We start from the raw sequence: 16829 nt of genomic DNA on the forward strand, positions 1-16829 counted from the left end.
TTTTAACAGCAAGTTGGACAAAGATCCGTCAGGGATGGTCTAGATAATACTTAGTCCTGCCTTGAGTGCAGGGGACTGGACTAGATGACCTCTCGAGGTCTCTTCCAGTTCTATGATTCTATGTGTTCTCTTTTAAAGGAATCTCCTGCAATATATGCCCCATGACATGTGGTGGTTGGGTAAGGAAAATTTACTCGCCTGTAATTCTGCTTCTCTGAAGATATCATTTAAATTGGATTTCTACTCTCGGGCAGTGTGAGATAGCAGAGAATTTTCCTAGCTGTCAACAATTTTGGCTTTTTGAAGCAAAGTCAGGGTAGCCTCACTCCAACTACCACTGCCTGCCCTCTAGAACAGCCCATTCCGCTACTTTGATGAGCAAGCAACAGAGAGGTTCTCCGACTCAAAGCGTAGTAATAATAAATGCCCAAAGAATGTTTATGTGCAAGGATGAGATTATTAGGGGGGGAAACAGTCATTCACTATGATACACCCCCAAACTTCTTACCCTAGTTTTTAGGGGAAGCAGGTGGGTGAGTAGGAGTGAGATTCATGAGAAGCAGAATTGCCAGTGAGTTACCATGGTGTCTCTAAAGATACTACATTGACTGGATTCCTGCTTCTGGAGACTAAAAAGCTCTAGGGAAAACACCATTAAAGCACAGATTCACCTTTTATGAAGAAGTTACCTAAACCCAGGAGAATCACAGAGATTCCCTGAATTCCCATCCATAATAACAATGGTAAAGTTGGGGAAAATACTAAACAAGTGATGACCAGGCCCAGACAGGGTCATGTGATTGTCACAATAAAGACAGTATAAGATTTGTATTCCAAGGTGTGCTAAAAGTCAGCATAACTGACTAGCTGGGGATTCCACTGGCACAGAGAAATCACTGGATGGCACAATGAGCTACTTCCATCCTGGACCCTACTGTAGGGGACATTGCCAATGCAACATTGTACTTCAGCAATTCCTTGGGGCCATGACCAGCTGACATAGTTTAGACTTTAGAGGAGCCTCAGAGATGCTCTAAACTATACTGGGCAAGTGGCTTTTTTGTGGTAACTCTTCCTCAGCTATATGGAATACATATTGGATACAGGGGCGGCTTCAGCCTCAAAAATTTAGCTAGAACACATATGCCACTTAAAAATATGTTTGTCTTGTTAAATGTATTAAAATATAAGTTTCAGACCTAGTGGTCACCTTACTGTTTACTTACTTCACGGCAACCCAATTTAAAACAATAGGAACTGGTTACAAATGGTTCTTCTCCACACCCATTGAAATCCATGGGAGCAGAAGCAGGCTGATAGTTCTGTACTACTGAATTAGGGCTGGAGCAAACTGACCTTTTCCTGGCTTGTTGTTTTATGCAACCATGAAGACTGAAAACTTTGAAATGCTTCTGATGGAGAATAAATGGAACAAAGAACAGCAAGTTGTTGTGAGAGGCAAGGGAGTTTGGGTTCAGAATTCTTAACACCACTCTTTCTTTAAAGGAATTTTCTTCTTACTTTAAAAATTAAAACAAATTTCCTTCCTTCTCAAGCCAAGTTTAGGATACACATTTTCTACAAACCCAAAGTAAGACTGGGTAATTCATAAATAAATAAGTAAGTACATCATCCCTGTTATGCATACAGTACAATCTATTTCTTTTCTAAAAGGCTTTAGAGCAATCTGAGTTTTCCAGAAAAAGGGGAAGAGACAGGTGTTGGTTAAGAGGTGTAGCAACAAAGGTCTGTACAACTTAATGTACAGGACAAGTGACTAATCTTCAGTTAAGGGTGAATTTTGGTTACAGAGGCAAATAAATAGGGCTATCATATACTTCATATAATCACTTCTTCTCTTGAAGACTTTTTCCTAGATTCACTAGTTCCTTTGCACTGTCTGCATCCACATCATGGAGCAACTATCCAAATTAGCAGTGCTTTCGTTATATTCTCTACTTCAGTTGCCTCTGTATTTCTTCCTTCTTTTACTTTAGAATAATTGTGAAAGCAGTTCCTAGTGGCGCATGAGGGCTGACCAGCAAGCTTCCCTTCTTTCCACTTCCCTTCCTGTGTTTCACTTTCCAGAGTGCAATCCAGACGAGTGAGGGGTTTTGTCACTACATGGGCTGCAACCTTGGGTGTCTCACAGTGCTTTGCTTCTGTAGCTCCAAGCCTGTGCCTCACAAACAGCTAAGCAGCATGCAGGTCATGCCCAGAGTGTCTCTGGATAACTACAGCCTGCCAGCAACATTCCAGTCAGACTCTAGTTTCCACCAGTCTTGGTTACCACTTGCAGGGTGATCCCAATAGACTTCCAGTCCCAGATTTTCCCCAAAAACATGTGTTCTGCACTGTCCAGCCCTCTTCTGGATTGTTCAGATATTAGAGGTGCATTGGCCCATAAAGGGTCAATGTACACCAGTTTGCTACTTTAATTGGAGTTACCACACAGTTAAGTTTAAACACAACACTGGATTGGTTTTAATTAAAGAATACAATGAGTTTGTTCAACCACAAAGAGAGAAATTTTAAGTGAGTACACATACAAGGTATTAAAGTCAGAAATGGTTACAAGAGAAATAAAGCTAAGTTTTAACTACTACAAAGCATTTTAACAAACTAAACTTGGTTCAAAGTAAAATCCTTACCACATCTTCCCAGCAACATTGCTGACCAAATTCTCAGGTCAGGATGCTCCCTGCTCCCCAAAAAAGTCAAAGGCTGGTTTCTTTTTTATTCTTAGGTGAAAGAGAGCAAGACAGAGATAGGGAGATAAAGAATAAGAGAATACTTGGGGTGGTTTTGCCCCTTACTTTTATAGTCCAGTCACCCTTTGAAATGCATTTTCCCAAGGGTTACCTACCCTATGAGGTTGGAGACGTGGTGAAAGAGGTTCCATGTTGTTGTTTGCTATAATGCAGCTCAATCTGTCCTGCCCTCTTCTATTGCCAAAGAATGGCCATATGACCGGGGATTGCCAATCAACTTTGATGATACCTGGCTAGAAGGAGTAGATTGTCCTTTGTCTTTGAGAAACTGATTTACTCTCTCCTCAGACTTGTATTTACCAGACATTTCAGTCATAATTTCAGCTTATGTTCATAACTCTACATATAATGTTGCTACACACATTTCACCATGATAGTAATAACCAGTGAGTTACTGTTTTTCAAATGATACCTCACAATGCATATTGTGTACAAAGATTATTATAATAGTGTGTAGGGTATGAATACGGGGTGCATTTGGTCACACCATGCTGACTGGCAAATCATATAGCCTTACCAGGATAAAGAAAACTAGTACCCCCAGGTATCCTCTCAGGGGATAAACTAAATGGAGTTGGGAAATGAGTCTCTCGGTACAGCCTTCGGAGGAGCAAACCAAGTCTCTCTTTTCTTGGTAGGGACTGCAAGTGTGGAATTTAGTACTTCAGGAGATTGAGCTGAGACCAGGTCTTTCCACTTTTACAGTGCAAGGCCCCTATATCTCAATAGAAATGCAATTAAACTAGAACCACTCTGTCAATGATCTCTTGGAAGTTGTGTATGATGATTTGTCCATGCAAAGACTAAAGGTCTTGATCTAAAGCCCATTATACTTAATGGAAAGACTTCCACTGCTTTAGCTAAATGAAGAGAAGCAAGTTCCTCCCTTTTGGGGGATAATGACTTCTCTAGTAGAGCTGGTAAAAAAATACTGAGAAATGTTTTAAAGAATTTTTAAAAATTGTTCACATTTTCATTAAAAAATGAAAATATTCCAACCAGCTCCAAATCTCTTATTTAGCACTTAGCCTATTATAATATGACACAAGATTCTTCAATGAAAAGTGTAAGAGAAGTTAGGGAACAAGAATGCAGCTAAAACTAGGAGATTAGAGCAAATCACTAATGGAAAAGGAAGAAACTTGGTTTCCTATAGGAGCAATGACTAAGAAAATTAGATGCTTTTTCACTCCTGCCTTCTCAATGGATTCTGAAGGCCCTGTACATTATTTCAATCATTAGTATACAACAAAAATATTAAAACTGAACGAGTGCTAGCAGTGGAGCAAAGAGGGAGATGACTAAAACGAAAACCAAAAGAAAAGATGGGTATCGTACTTTTAACTACATTTTAAATCAAGTGAAATTTTCAATGCCCCATTCATAAAACCCATCATGTACAGAATTGCAGTGTCATCAATGGGAGTTCTTCTCATGAGCCCAATCCAATGTCCATTAAAGTCAATGGAAGTCCTTCAACTGTCTTCAATGGTCATTAGTTTGGGCCTAGAGGAGAGGCTTGTAGGACTGAGCTCTTGGTATTATCAGTTATTAGCAGTGTAAATCCACAAAATAAATGCAGTCTGACAGGCTCCCATACTGCCAGTGTCACAAATGAAGTCACTTCAGCAATATAGCCACCTCCAACATAAAGACTACGTATTGTATTTTTAATCAAAAGTATTCATTTCAAATGTTACTGACAGTGTTATGAGATATGCTTCTTACCAAGTACACTCTTGGAATGCTGTGCTGAGCAACATGAGGGCAGACTTATTAGAAAATATATCTGACCGACATCGAAAGGTGTTTAGGAAAGCTGATTTTCCTTTATTTTGGGGATGCTTTTTTACCAAGGCTCACAACACAATTTCCATTGACTAGTATACATGACAGGTGTTATGTGGAGAACTGTTTTCATTAAAAGAAAAGAAACTTTTAGTCATAGCATCTCAAGCATGACTTTCCTCTTTTCAGTAATTTCTTCTCATTAAAAATATCCTCAGTAAAAAAGGATCTTCAAAGTCAATCTTAAAAATCTGATTTTTTTATTTAAAAGTGTTAAGAGACAGGGCTTTTCTGTCTTATGTAAAAGTCTGTTCATTCAAGTATTCTTGCTTGTTGCTGAAAAAGTGCCTTTTCCCAACTATAAAAACAAAACAAAACCAAAAAAACCTCAAAACAAAACTAAAACAAAACAAATTAGGTAACAGATTCCAACATAGCTAGTAAAGTCAGATTGCTTATTGCTTTGCCAATATCTTTGCAGGTCTCATTGTTAATAATTTTATGTTATTATTTGTTCCATATATATTTCCTTGAAGAGTTCTTAACATGATGAAAATCCTATTTCTTGATCCACAATCAAATCTTACTATGGCTAGTTTCTAGGTCTTCATAACTGTGAAAATATTACATCTCTTTCCAGGTTGACTTTAATACAGGGAGGGTTACTAAACTAACCCAATTAAATTGAACAGATCTGCAAGTTTAGATGATTGTTGCTGCTGTGAGTGAGAGCTGGGATCAGGAATGATGGATTGCAGTTCACACTACTGATAATCCATCTAAGGGGGAACAAGATCCCATTCTGGATTATCTTGAATTGGCCTACATAAAGGTTTTATGATGCAAATTGGAGATATTGGGCATAGTAACAATGTACAGTATATATAATATTCTCCTATCTAGTAGTCATTGGAAAGCTTTTTGACTATGATGCTCCATCCTCATTAATAAGCTCTGTGTTGTACATCATTGTCTGATAGGAAGCTGCCATATCTTGTCACCAATTATAGACTCTGAAAAGACCCATCTCATTATAGTACTTATATTGCTTGTTCCTGAAGGTGATGCTTGGTGTGGCTCTTCCTCCTCTTGCCAACAGGAAAATCAGCCTGGAAATGAAGAGATGTCAGTCATAAGCCACAAAGAAAAAGCAAAATAGAATTAATTAAAAAAAAAACTGTCTGGAATATTAATCATGCTTCTGCTGGCTGCAGAGAGACTCAGGCATATAAAATGAAACAACAGAAGGGATATTTGTGAACTTTTTAACCCCAGGGAAAAACCCTCCACTTCTACAGAGCTAGACAAACATTTTGATTGCAAATCACATATTTGAATGTGAATGCTGGTGTGTACACTTGTCTCATTTGATGGGAAGAGGAAGACTATGTCATCTGAACTATTTCCCAAACCCCTCCCCCCACCCCCCACATATATTCTTAGTTGGATATACTCCTCTCTCCTAGAGATGGTGCACCTATTTTTTTCTCTTCTATGTCACCAACAGCAAACCTGATGTCAGTTAGTAACGGTTTTGAATGCATTCAAATTACTAATATTAATTATATTCAGAATTACTGTATATTCATTTAATTAAAAAAGTGAAAAATAAGTAATACAGAAGTTTGATTTGTTCTGTAAATATATATGCACTGAATTCATTATACTTTAAATATTAGTGGTTAGTGTGCTTAATCTCTTTATAATTATAGTTGTAGCTGTAGGTGTTTACATATAGGCCTTGAACTTGCAATCTGACCTGCATGGGTGGACTCCCTTTGATTTCAGTGGATCTCTGCACTCGCATAAGGGTCCATCCACAAGGCTCAAACTGTAAGATTGGGCCTTATAGTTTGGAAAGTTCGTAGAAAGTATAAACCAAAAAAGTGCATTTCCACAGTTGCAGAAAGACTGTAGAAACACAAGGACTGTTAACATGATACAAAGAGACATTAAACTGCTTTTTTTAAGTTGATGGTGGTAAAATATTTAAACTCTTGGGAATGAAATGTATCGTTAGTTACAGTTTGTCCTGATGGCAGAGTCTGGGGCTCAATTTAAAATCCCAAGTTATGGAAAGAAGGTTTCTCCAAGTGCCATCCTTTCACCCTTTTGAAAGTTAGAGAATCTACTCTCAAGCAAAGAGAAGTACTTTTTGCAATTTTTCTACACTTTAAATATTACAATAGATGAGAAATGGAAAGAAACATCAGCACCAATTCAAACAAACAAGACTTTAAAATCCTTGATTATTTTACACAATTCAATATCTGTATGTACAGTTCTGAGAATTGGAAAAGGAAAAAAAAATAAAGTGCTTTCTAAAAGATAAAACAAAAATAACACCATTAAGGCATGAAAATCTAATATACCAACAGTACCATCAGCTAGTCTATCTACCCATAAATTTCTAAACCATCATGGTGCAAGAGAGAAAAACAAGGAAAAACAAATTCATTTCCTTGAAACAAATGGAGATATCTGACAAATCTTATTTCAAAGGTGGTCTTTCACCACAATATGTGAAGCCTATTGGCTCTAATAAAATGATTACTTTCCTTTGTAATCTTAGATTCCTTATCAAAATCTTCACAATTAAACCAAATTTTCACCTTCAATTTGCATGGTAAATAAACCAGGTTCATAGCATAATAGTAACAATAAGCAGCAAAAGAAAGGATAAGCAAGTACTATTAACCTCAGTTAACAGCTGGGAAGCTGCTACACAGAAAGGTGAAGCCAAAATTTTCAGGCATTCAAGTTTAAAAAATTTGGCCCGATCAACATGCCCAAGGCCAGCAAATTAGTGGCAGAGCAAGGATTAAAACTGAAGAGACCCTTGTGTTCACTCCACTGCTACTGAGCAGAGACTTGGTCATAGTATGGCCCCTTTGCACCAGTACGGGAGAAATCTCCAGGTGGTGTAGGGCTGCACAGTGGCTCCTTCCAACCTACTCTTCATTAGGGTTGAGCAGGAACCAGATGTTCTATTTTGCAGGAAATTCTGTGATTTCTAAAAAAATTAATTCCTAAACGTAATGTAAACAAAAGAAATTTTTGAAAAAATGTCATTTTAGATCATTCAAAACTTTTTGCTCCTATAAAATCAAAACAGATAGTCCTGATTTTGACCTTTTTATAATGAAAACAAGTTTTGTACAAATACCACATGAGTTTCATTTTAAAAAGTACTTTTGAAACAAAAAAATCTAAATGTTCATTCAAAAAATGTCACAATGAGCTATTTTGAAATTATTGAAATGCTTTTTTTCAGTTTTGTTAAACAAAATTTCATCAAAATTGACACTTTCTAAAATATTTTTCTATTTCAACAAAAACTGTGTGGGTTTTTGGTCAGAAAACAGTTTCAATGAAAAATTTCCAACTAGCTCTGCTCCTAATTCTGGCACAACTCCAGCATGGTAATTAATCATGGGGCGTAGTGGATTCGCCATCACTGATCATTTTTAAATCAAGATTGGATGTTTTTCTAAAAGATCTTCTCTAGGAATTATTTGGGGGAAGTTCCATGGAATGTGTTATACAGGAAAATAGATTAGGTGATCACAACGGTCCCTTCTGGCCTTGGAATCTATGAAATCTATGAATCTAAGGGGGCATGGCTGGGGAAAGGTTCAGTGATCACAAGCTCAAAGACGGTCTCCCCTTGGGATACAGCCATCTTGGCATAACTTACAACAGCCCTGAGACTGCTCTAAGTTGTTCAAGTGGCTGAATCCCCAGCCGGTCCCAGGGTCAAGGGTTCCCTAAAGCAACCTTTGCCCTTCCCATTCACCTCTGCTGCACTGAGTATATCTTGGCTGCACCTTAGAATCTAAGCCAAATACTTTTAAATGTGAAAAACAAATGTTTTTCTTCTGTTAAGAAACAAAACTGGTTTTTTATCTCTACTATGGAGTTCTCTGCCCACATTATAAATCAGGTCATTTTTCTGTAAGATGGGCTACCAAAAGGCTCCTATGTGGCAAGGTTGAATCGGTTTGATTTTAAAATAAAATACACAATTTACACATGCCAAAAATCTTCTGTCTTCAAAATATTTCAGAAAAACATTTTCTCTCAAATATAATATTCCAGAATATACCCTATGTTTATAAGGTAGTTTTAGAAAATTAGTGCTTTAAATATGAATTTCCTCTTATCATCTCCAGGCTCTCTGGGACATGTATCCATTCACTGGAATCAAACAGGATGAAGTCAATGAGCTCCTGAATCATGCAGATATTTCTCAGCATCCAGTGAGTGGTCTTTTGGAAAATGAAAACAAACCAAGTCCCTTAGGAGACAGCAAAGTATTTCCATGCTGATTTCAGACACAGAGACGACTCTTGGCTCTAGCAGAATAAGGACAAAAAAAAAAAAGGTTCAGTCCTTTAGTTGTAAGCTATAGTCACTTGTAGGTTTATGAAGTATTACCGCACCAAATCCCTGTTCAACAGTAACACAGTACCATGCATGGCAGGGTAAGTCCGTGCTCTGACTTACTCTTCCACACCAAGCCCCACAGCATATTTTAGAACAACACACATATCCAAAGACACTGGTCATTCACAGAAATGTTTGCCAACATGGATGAGAACACTGACTGAGAGACTGTAGATTCCTAATGCAAGCAGACACACACATATACACACACACACAAAAGAAAAAAAGAAACCACCAAAGCCTCTTGATGATTGACTGGCTGACCCACTTCTTATTCATTGTATGAGGGGACTGGCTCACAAGTATTTGGTAGCTTTGGTAAGCAGTATTCAGTATTTTAATCCTCCCCTTCACTAGCCCGAGGAGAGATGGTCGAGGTTGTGAGACTCTGCCACAGCTCATTACTTTTGCGGCTTTGGACACTGTACTTTTTGAATGTGCTTGTTTGCCCCAGACACAAACAGATAGATTCCAGAATATTCCCACAATCGGATTGCTTTAGTTTTAGTCAGTTGCCACTATGGCTGTAGGGAAAAACAAAACAGGATCATAGCCTGCATCTCTGGTAACTTCTTCCTGCTCCTATTTACTGGAGCTTGAGCTTTCCCTTAGTCAGAACAATGATCGTTTCCTGTCAGAAACTGTTCCAGTTTCTTCAAATTAGAGCCCTTTAGGACATCACACTCGATACAAAGAGGAGTGCTTTTTTTTTTTTAGGTTCCCTATTTTAGACCTTGGGCCTCACCAATCTCAGAGATACGGCCCTGGTCCAACAAACACTTAAGCAAGTGTTCAGCTTTAAACATGTGAGCCTAAGTGCTTTGCTGGATCAGGGCCCAGGTGCATTATGTGCACTTACAAACATGCACGTGCATACATATGCAAAACCCTCTATTAACTCCATGCCCAGGAATGTAGACACTAGGTAAACTCTTAGATTATAAACATCTCCAGGCAGAGACCATCTTCAAATTTTATCTTGTACACTGAGCATTTCACTGGTGTTTTACAATAATAAGTAATAATCATCATCACCATCATCCCAGGTAGTTGTTATTGCTGGAGCTGAACTCTTCTGGCAACCATTCCTGTTTATCATCCTTGATTACTTGAACACATTTCAAGAGAACCCTTAAATTGTATAAAACACTCCAAACAAGGGCATATAATAGACAATTATTGCAGTCCTGAGCTATATTGTTTGACAATTTTAGGAGAAAATTAACTAGAGAAAAAAATCAAAGCTCAGATAGACTCTATAATATGATCTTCCATTTAGAACCAATATTTTCAGAACATCCAGGAAAAGCAGAAAGTGCTATGGGCAATGAAAAAAAGAATGCTGGAGAAGTTCTCTCCACTACTGCCTCCTGTACAATGACTCTGAAAGAATGAATTACTCATTGTAGAATCTAATAGCAATTTAGCTAGATTATTGTTAAGGTTCTGTCTGTATTTCCATTATTAACCCATGGTGTGAGATGTATAACTTCAAGTGAAACATTCCCTTCAGGGTAAATTGGCAAACCATGCCTCATCCTTGAAAAAATTCTTTTTCTTGAAAGCTTAGACAGAATCAGTTGAGCCATTTTGGATAAGAGAGAAGCAAGAATAGTTTTGTTTCCAGACTTTTTTTTTTCTTAATTATTCTAATTTATTTTCTTTTTATGCTATTTAAAATCCAAAGGCCTGTGACCACATCATCAAATTTTAACTAAAATATAAGCAATTCCAGATGGCAACATGGCCAAATAACAATAGGATTATGGATTAAAATCCCACCATCTCAAGAACAATAAAACATTCACCAAAAACAATAACAACAACAACAACAACCACCACCACCACAAGGTAAAATGAAACATAGCTCACCAGAAAGGATGGTACTAATGTATTTTGACCCATTATACAGAAAGGAGGGGGAGACTGATCCAAGGTCTTGGGCCATTGCTGATGCCTCCAATATTACTGTATCTCATACTGAAGTCCAGAGTTCTGCAACTTTTCCTCAAATCTCTCTAGGAATCAACACCTGCAGGTTTGGCACATCACAACTTCTGAAAAGGTTTGGAATGAAATCCAGGCCCTACTGAAATCAATGGCGAGACTCTCATTCACTTCATTGGGGTCAGGATTCCACTCTCGGTTCTTAACCAAACCTTTAGAATTTTTGAGGTTTGCCCATCACTTCAATGCATGCCCAATGGATTCTGCCATGATTGACCCTCCTCCACAAATTAACTTATGCTGCCGCTCACTCCTCAAGTTTATCACTCCTATATGCCAGTATGGAGATGTATTGTGGAGGCCTTTTATAGCATATAACTCCTAAGGCCCCTGTGTAAATTGTTGAGTGGAAATCATGGGACACACCACTGACTAACTACCACCTATTTAGGAATTTCACAGTGGTGAACAGCATGGGTTTCTCTGGCTTTAGGCTCTTTGGCAGCTCACCTGGCAAGGAACTCGAGAGCCCTGGTTCCCAGAGTCACCAACTGCCTGGCAACGCATCAGGTGGCCTGCCACAGAGCCAGAGTTCCTTAGGCTTTCAGGGTCCCAGCTGTGAGGGAATCATGGATTTCAAATCTAAGTCCACAGGCCCTCAGACAGCAGCCACCACTGGAAGTTCACTGATACTACTGGGGAGTGTGGGCTGGTAGACCCTAGCTCACCAGAAGCTCTGCCCCATAAAGCTCCTGATTGGAGGATACATTTGACCTCTCTGATCGGCTCAGACTCACTATTTAAACCAGAAGAAGGCACAGGAAGTTGTCTGATCAACTAGCTGAATCTCTGGGTACCTGCTATATTGAACCCTGCCTTCCTGCCTTGTTCCTGATTCCCACCTCATAGTCATGTTCCAGATCCCTGCTTCTGTTTTCCACTCCTGACTCTGACAGTGGCTCTGACCCTTGGCTTGACTCCTGAACTCTGGTTCCTGACTCCTGGTCTGACCACTAGGCCTCACCACCAGTGTTCTGACCAGTAGGTCCCAGTCCTCAACACCATCTTTAATTCTGGAAACATTGAAACTTTTCTGCTACAGGAATATTTTGGTGTTTCCAAAAAGATATATTGAGAAATTTCAGTTCCATTAAAATATTGAGGTTTTGGCTTTTTTCTAAAATCTCAAAATTTTTCACAGAGCTAAAATTCAATATCCCTTCCAGCTCTAATCACAACAACAACAAAAAAAGGATGGTTGCAGATCCTCGTTTTAAACTAACTGGTTTCGTGAAGGCAAAGACCTACACTAAAACAAGGTTCTTTAATACAGTTACAGAATCAGGTTTTCCCATGTACAGAAGGAACAAAAAAAGATAACTCTCATGGAAAAGAACCTGCATTTTTCTTCTTGTAGTGTAACTGGGGACACGGAGACAGTTTAAAACTGCTTGGAAGCCCATATGATTCTTCCCTCTTTTGCCTTGAGTAGAACAAATCCTTTGTTTTGGCATTTTCTAAAAAAATAAAAATATTAAGAGTAAAAATTCTGATGTTTATTGGAAAAAACATATTTTAAGTTGAGGACAGGAGAAACACAGAGACACAAACAAAGGACAGAGGAATAATGATGCGAGGAAAGAGATCTTAAACAGGAACCCCTGGCAACTCACAGGTCACAGCTTCATTTATTATGTGCTTTTTGCTTGACTACAGTTTCTGATGAACAAATCAAAGATTAATCTACAGTGTATGTGCATAATTGCGTGTGGTTACAGAATTAGCAGATTTAGTCAGTGCAGACACTGAATGTGGTTCATCGGGAAAAAGAATCCAAGAGATGCATCCCATTTAATGTTTTAATGAGTGCGTGTAGACTTCTTGCAAGGAGGGAAGTCTCTTGGGGACCACTACTTCAGGAGCTCATTGCTGGGGAATGTTTGCTAGACTGTGAGACAGAGCCATACATAGGGGGAGGTGGTGGGGTTCTGCCAGTGCCTCTGATTGAGGAAAAAGCCATTGAAGGGTATAGGAAATGAATCACCAGACATGTCTTTTCCTGTCCCATCAGAGAAATGGAATAATTACTTTTTAATTCCACAGAGGCCATGGGTCTTTTCAGAACACATTGAATCACAGGATATAAGCACATAAGGGCAAATCAAGTTAGAAAGGCCAAAATATGCTCTCTATTTGAAAGAATACTATAGAATTCTATAAGACTGCGTGCAGCAAACCCATCTAGAGTCATTACTATCACCTAGGGAAATTAATGCAATAGATCTGAGCCTTTTTAAATGTATTTTCTGAAGTTTTCAAGCTGTGCAGTTTGCAGAATCAGGGTATCCAGCTTTCTCTTGCGCATGCTTCTTTACAGTTCCAAAAGCAACAGATAGGTAGCAAATAAAGGTTAGTCAGACCTTGAAGGAAGATGATAGTAGAAATGTACTTTAAACTCCCCAGATGTGTGAGCCTTCCACCAACCCACCAATTACATAGCCAGTGGCTTTTGTTTAGAACTTGACCCTACTGATCCTCCCTCAACCATTCTTTGGACAAGCACCTTCAGCAGTTTTCATAGGCTGAGTGCTGTTTGTATTATATGGTATATCAACAACAAAAATACAAACAGCATTTGCAAGTATAACCAATTTTGAAACAGCTAAACAACAAGTTTCTGTGTGTGGCTTCCCCCAGCTTATTTGTCTTAGGATTTCCTTCTCTAAAGTCAGTGGAGCAAAATACAGTGACCCAGTCAACCGAGAAATATTCAACATTTGTGCCCAAGGATGAAGACTAGTTATTAATGACTTTGCTTACTGCCCTCATTTAATTGTATGCAATCCACTATATGACAAAATTGACATCTCATGAATTTAGTGGGATTTGCCTTCTGATGTCTCACGTAAATCAAAATGACATATGGAATTAGACTAATGAACCTACTCATAAACAGTATGTAGCCATGGCTCTTGGACCTAGAAGTTATTTAGGGAAACTTCTGTCTACCCCTATACAGAACCTATTTACCCCTAAGTACTCTCCAATGCACCAATTCCTGGCATTTACATGAGCCTGAGCCACAATCCATTGAAGTCAATGGAAAATCTCCCATACCCACTAATTTCAATGGAAGTTGGATTAACCCCAGTGTTTAGTTGGGTTAGGACATAGCAGCACTCCACTGCCTCCAAGAAGGCAAAGACAGCTGTTTTAGAGACAGCGTCGCAGTCTATCTTCTGCATTCCTCTAACTGTAGCCTGACACCAGGGGAGAAACACATGCTGCAATGTAAACCAGTGTACTCCCCTCAAGTGGACCCTGTAGCATTCTGCCTGCATCTGCCTTGCACAGTGTCTTAGAAGCTGCGGAGCTGTTGGAGCTGAATGCAGATGCTCTATCTAGTGCTCCAGAGTGGAGCAAAGCCATTATTTGGCCCAGAGACTCTCTCTCACCCTCTTTTATACACACACATTACATACAGAAAGTAGGATCTAATAGCAAACGTGCATAAACCAGAAAGCAAAAGTGCTTTTTAAAAGAAAAACAGTGAGGCTGAAACTGGTGTCTTGACATTTGAAATGCTTTCTTTTCTTTTTCTTCAAACCACTGTTAGTAGGTTTGTACCACCTGTCATTGCTTCCTGAGATATCTCTACTGCTACATAATTTAATCATTCCAGCTGAAGTGTCAGGCAGTTAAATGTATTATTAGTTAAAAGTGGATAGTAGTTTACTTTGAAATAGAAGATTTGGGTCTCATTTTTAACTATTAAACACAGACAAAAAAATAGAGTAAGTGGTTGTACTGTTTTAAATAATCACATTTCCTTACCTGCTATTTTAGGCCTATTCAGAGAGATACCTAAAGCATCCATTAGGTCTTTAGAGATGCATACAGAAATGTAGTTGAAGACTCTGAAGTACACATTCATGAATACAGGTAAACAGAACAACACATAAATGTGGGATGTCAGAAATCTCTTATGTTCAGACTCAGTTTTAAGCAGAGGTCTGTGGGGCTCAACTAATGCTTACTGATACTAAGAGAAACCTTCGACTCTTAAATTGCAGACAATAGTTTTAGGCAGGAATAGCAAAGGGTACACAAACCCACTGCACAGGACTTTTAATGAATACAAATAGGGATAATACAAATAATAGCCATGAGTGGGTTAAGTGAATCATTGGTTTCTGTGGAACGAAAGGTGTTTACAGAACAGCACTTTAAAACTATTTGATGAGGTTTCTTAAGAAAGTGACTCCAAAGGGGTATATTTTCTAAGTGGTGTATAATAATTTAGTGATTTATATTAATGGGAGTCGCGTGGCTAAATCACCATGCATGGCTTTGAAAATGCACCCCTACGACCTTACTTGCTTGATCTCCTCTCGGGCTGCATTTGCCCTAATCCAGCTGTTTTCAATATTGTGCAGAAGATTAAAAACTATTCTAAGCTGCAATATGAGTCCTGTTGTGCATATGAAATCACATCAGCCTATCCACTGATGCTAATATTTAATTAAAAAGAAAAGAAAATATACACAGCCCACATTTAGAGAAAAGAAATACCTACATGCTGGGTAATCCTACGAATTAGTCAATCAGTGGCACTGCTCTTAGCTTCTGAGAGTAGCATCAACTCCTGTTAAAAGAAACTAAGGAAAAAAGAGACATAGGGCTTGATCCTATAGGCCAGGAGTGACCAAACTGACTTGTGAGCCACACGCGGCTCTTTTACAGTTAAAGTGTGGCTCTCGGAGCCCCACCCATGCCCCTCCCATTCTCCACCTACCAGACTGGGGATGGGGGGAGCTCGGAGCCTCTGTCTTGCAAAGGGTGGTGCGGCAGGGGCTTCTGCCTAGTGGGAAGGGGGGGTCTTGGGGCTTCAGCCCCACGGGGCACACCTGCCAGGGCTTGGGGCTTCAGCAGGACTGAAAATTGTTGTATGCAGATCAGCGGGTCAGTAAGTTTGGCCACCCCTGCTATAGGCCTTAATCAGGCAAAACTCCCACTGCACTCAATGGGAGTTTAGCCTGAACAAGACATGCAGAAATGGGAATGTAGAAATTTATTTTCCTCTCAAATTTTCAGAGCACATCAGAGCTTCTTTCCCTGCCTTGTTGAGCCAACAGTGAAAAGAAGACTTAAAAGAGTACTCATTTTACCATCCAATATGTAATTGGCATTTGCTTCACCCACCCTAAGGAGTTCTCTACCCAGGGAAGTTATATAGGTATAAGGTAGGATGTGAATTTAAAGCGCTATAGTATATACTAGTATATAACTCCCCATGAGGATAATTTTATTTTGGTATAAGAGTGCCTTCTCCCAGGTTAGCTTATATTGCTTTGGCAGCAGGTTAAGTTAAACCAGAAAAGGGCACTATTACCCCAGAATAGGAATGTCCACACACAGAGTTATACTGGTATAACTACAGCAGTTTAACTGTACTGGTATAACTTCCTGTGCAGACGAGCCCTAAGTCTGTCCCACTGTTTAGGGGGACAGTGGGATGCATCCATCACTGTAGTATCTAGACATCATCACTGTAGTTTATAGATACCCTGGGTAAAATTTCCAAAAGTCCTGTCTTTCTACAGGACTTAGAATCCTAAGTCACTTGGGCACTTTTGAAAATTTGACCTTCTAAGTCTTCAAAATGTTGATCTCCTAAAGATCAGATCACTGTAACCTGAGTGCCTAGTGCTCCCCTGCCTCCTCTGCTACCACTAGGAAGGTAGCATTGCATAGCATTCCATTGCATTCTTTTGCAACGGACAAGAGTGTATTCTTACTTTAAACTGCCTCAGTTATGATTCTGAAATTATAGGTAGGGTTGCCGTGTGCTGTTGAACAGTTGGCTCATTTCATCCC

Source organism: Chrysemys picta, chromosome 6 (genome assembly GCF_011386835.1).
Source record: "Chrysemys picta bellii isolate R12L10 chromosome 6, ASM1138683v2, whole genome shotgun sequence".
Taxonomy (NCBI): Eukaryota; Metazoa; Chordata; order Testudines; family Emydidae; genus Chrysemys; species Chrysemys picta.